Genomic DNA, 4524 nt, shown 5'->3' on the forward strand with positions numbered 1-4524 from the left:
CCCTCTGTGTTCAATCTACTACCACGCCTAATCTCCGTGCTAAAAATTTCCTCCGCAGATCTTTTTTTCGCCTGCACAAGATGAAAGCACCATCGGCCATTGCTAAGGCTTCTGTTTTCAATCCAATTTTCAAAATTGATACAGCCCGGCCATGGACTGAAGGAACAGCATCAGTCCAAAATCCTTCTCCCTGCCTCTATCACAGACCAAATACATGAACAATGGTGCCGCATGTGTTTACCTAAACGCTGAGCCACCCATAGATTGGGATGGAATTGGAGAGTGCAGGGGAAGGGCCTGCACATGAACTCACATGCGGACTGATGAAGGTATTGGTCGTCGTTTGATTGATTTTCGGAGCTGTTACTGCCGTCCATGCTTGGATTGATTTCTGATGACTTGTGGTGGTGTAGGTGGTTCCCAACAAGATATGATGCTGATGCTGATGGAGGAGCATCTGTACATGGACGATCTGCCGGAGGTCCTGCTGATTCAAGAATTTGGCAATTTACCCTAATTTTTCATTGTCCACACAAGCATACCCTAGCTAGCCATGACTATATATATATATATATGTGTGTGTGTGTATATATATATACACATGTACATATATATATATATATTAATTATACAATGGCAATACACAAAAGCGAATAGTTTGCAAAGGTGGTCATTATATCTTATTCATCTAAATTTTACTGCGCTATTCTTCACCGTATTAAAATCATCAATAATTGAATCTGTCGTGGCCTTCGTTGCAATCTCTCTCAATACAAGATAAGAAATTAACTGGGAAATAATTTAAGAAATATAGATTAGGAAAATAGGCTTTCTTATATTGCTTTGAGTTGGAGGAGCACCCTACTTACCATGGGGTAACAATGGTGTAATAAAAAAATTGTTTGTTGGGGGTGGCCATGGCCCCTGCCGGCCACCACCAGTTCAGCCACTGGTTGATTGAGAGGCCTTGACGCTTATACCGGTGGAACTGCCTAGAGCGAGAGCAAAGTTAGGCCTTCTTTGGTCAGCTCCGGCTCCTATTAACTATTAAAATGGTTCTAGCTCTAGCTTTTTTGATGGAGCGATTTTTTATGGAGTTAAAGCCGTTTAAAAAAATGTTTGGTAAAATGTAAAGATGGGATGTGGCGGGTCGACCCGGCCAAAAATACAACACCCCTGGCAGGATACGTGACAACAATTAGGGTCAATGGACTTGAACCTTAGATTCGGGTGGTTCGATCCTCCCGCGCGGCTAACTTCCGCACACGGCGCCGCCGCCTTGTTCACCGCCGGCCACGATTCTTCCATCGGCATCTCCCATCGAGCAGCGGCCCTATTCGCGCCGACCTCATTCATGGGACGGCGCCGCCCACCGAGGCTCTGCTTCATTCTCCGCTGGCAGCTCTTTGTTCCCCAACGTCAACTCCAAGATCCTCTCGAAGGCCATCGAGTACACCACCGTTGTCGCGCCGCCATCACCACCATCTACGGCTCCAGCGACGGCAAGGAGCTAAAGAACTGGGAAGCCGAGCTCTTCAAGATTGACTAGGCCATGCTCTTCGACCTCACTTGGTAAACCCGTCACTTCTATCTATCTGTGCGTTTGTACTGCCAATGCTTCCCTGGATTTCCCTTTTTTGTAAGCATCTGGATTTAACCATCTCGATTCCTTGCAACTTGAACATATATAGGCAATTGGGCACAGTCATGTCAGGTCGAGATTGGATTGTCTTTAGTTTGATCATATATAGTTGTAGCCACGTCAGGCTTGATTTGCTTTCAGGCTAGGATAAATCCAGTCCTGAACCAGGTTACTGGGAAAAACAATTTTTGAGCGTGAGAGACTTGTGTCTGATACTCTCATCTGGCCAGATGCTAGTCCATGCGCAACAACAATCTTCACCTCCTGGCAATTCACATATTTATTTATTTATTTATATATTCTTAGAAGGTTCAATTCTTTATTGATGACATACTACTACTATAGCAAGTATCGGCAGGCATCTTTGGTTCAGCGTATATCTGTCCAGATGACTGAACGAATAATTCATGGCTAAAGTTTAGAGAATACTTTGAAATGCTTGGCCGGCTTGTCCATCTGAGAAGTGATTGTCAGCTAATATAATCCTACGAAGCCATCAGAAAGAGGCAGCAATGGAGCTTGGCATTGGAATGCTACAATAACTTCACCTGATGAACTAAACAATCTTTTTTCTGAATACTATAATTAGGTTTGTCAGTATCTGATATTAATTTCCAATTAGGTTTGTCAGTGTCACTGCAGAATTTGTCCTGAGCTTAGAATTGGATCTTTGCAATCCTAGGTTTTGCATTCAAGCTAGGATAATCTGGTCGTCTTGATCCAGAACAACAGGGTTGTGCTCTAGCATATCAACTAACGTTTTGACATGCTGGACTTCCAAGGTTTTTTCTTTTGTACATTTCATTGATGAACAATTTCAGCATTGACGCACATACACTTCTGACCGTAGTTGTACTTGTGCAGTTAAAAACATGTTTGACAGAATAGATTAATCTTCTGTCCAGATGCAGACATTCAAGAGTTCACTTAAGTAATAAATTTAGAATATCATAGATTAGAATCCATTTGGACTGAATGTTCTATAAAACAAATATAGGTTAGGATCTATTGTGAATCTATTATCTTGGCCTTTCATGGGGATAACTTATGTATGAATGGAAATGACATGCATTGTATTTTCCCTCTTGAAGTTGTATAATTGTAAGCTATTTCATTTACTGATTCTGTGCACTCTACTTTTGTAAACAAGCACATTGGATGGAGGGTGACACCAACAAAGGAAGGACGCAAGTGCAGACTTTCATAGGGACTTTCAGTTGAGTGCCAAGTTCTGTAATCGCTGATTTACGTGTTTGGGCCTAAATAAAGCTTGTTTAAGTTCTGTTTCTGTACTTAAAGCCATGTTTAGTTTAATTTAAAATCAATCACCATTGCCGGCTGTAATGTATACACTACGGGAAACCTCAAAGTCGTCGAGTGTAATTTCTTCGCCGAGTGTATTATTGCGGGCACTCGGCGAACGACCTGTTTGCCGAGTGCAATCCGAGAAACACTCGGCAAAAATAATACACTCAGCGAAAACACGCTTTGCCGAGTGCCACAAAAAAACACTCGGCAAACACCCACGGGGCACTCGGCAAAGATGGGGCACTCGGCAAAGTCTTCAGCACGTGACTTCCACGTGCCGCTCTGCGCCGTCGCCGTGACGGATGTTAGGCTTTGCCGAGTGTCGACGGGGGGCACTCGGCAAAAAAAAAAAGGACCTCCTCCGCCCTCCAAACTTTTTATACTCCACATGTATGAGATTTGGCACTGCATGGTACAAGGTGGACTTCTTATTGACCTGTTTGCTATATTTAATCAATTAATTTCATTTAGAGTAATTTGTTGATTGAAGTCAAATTTGAACTGCAGGTGTTTGGAATAATAGAATAATATGAGTGGAAAAATTATATTCATGTTAGTGAGTCCAAACTGAGGTCTTACCCAGAAAATGAAAAGAAATTTCGAACATTTTGTTAAGGAAACACGACTACGAACGTGTGGCCAAATGATTGTTTAATTCTCAAAAATACAAACGAAGTTTGAAAATCACGAGATTTTGCAAGATGCTATGATTTCATATACAAAGGCTGTGGTAAAAAATTGACAAGGTTTCGCACAAGTTTTGACATATGATGTTTAGAATTCGAAGCATCTCCGGAGAGGATTCGTAGAAGTTGGAAGGATCCTGTAAGATTTTGAGACGAATCGATACTTGAATTTGTCATTGAGTCCCAATTTATTTTTATAGGCTATAGAGAACATAGATTGGTTCATGTCAAATTTTGGGGATTTTTCGGATCCCTTTGATATTTTTTATTTATTAATTGCAAGTATATGAATTTAATAGATATAAATTAAATATGAGCTATAAATCCATGAAATAATGGAACAATATTACTTAAAAAATGGAATACGCAATGTTTAGTGAATTTGACTAGGTTTACACAAAGTTTACAAACTTTTAATTACTAAAAGTGTTGTTGTACATGCAATATCGGTACCTTTTTGCCGAGTGTCGTGGTAGGGCACTCGGCAAACAAATTGTTTGCCGAGTGTCATCCCCCGAGCACTCGGCAAAGAGCACCGTGGGTCCACGTGGCAGCGTCAGTACGCAATCCGGGGAAAAAAATACCGTTTGCCGAGTGCCCCTGATCTAGCACTCGGCAAAGGGTGAAAATGCCTTTGCCGAGTGCTAGATCAGGACTCGGCAAAGGGTTCGAATATAGAGCCATAGCGCCTAGAATTGGCCGATATCCAGATGCGTGCTGGGCGAGTTTGTTGGCATCTTCGTTGCGGTCCCTTGGGACGTGCTCGATTACTGCCGATCTGAATTCTTTTAAGAGCTGTAAGCAATCTTCGTAATAAATTCTTAATACGTTGTCTTTGCATTCGGACCTCCCGGTCAGTTGATCCACAATAAGCATAGAATCTCCGAA

The sequence above is a fragment of the Setaria italica genome, chromosome VIII (assembly GCF_000263155.2).
Source record: "Setaria italica strain Yugu1 chromosome VIII, Setaria_italica_v2.0, whole genome shotgun sequence".
Lineage (NCBI taxonomy): Eukaryota > Viridiplantae > Streptophyta > Magnoliopsida > Poales > Poaceae > Setaria > Setaria italica.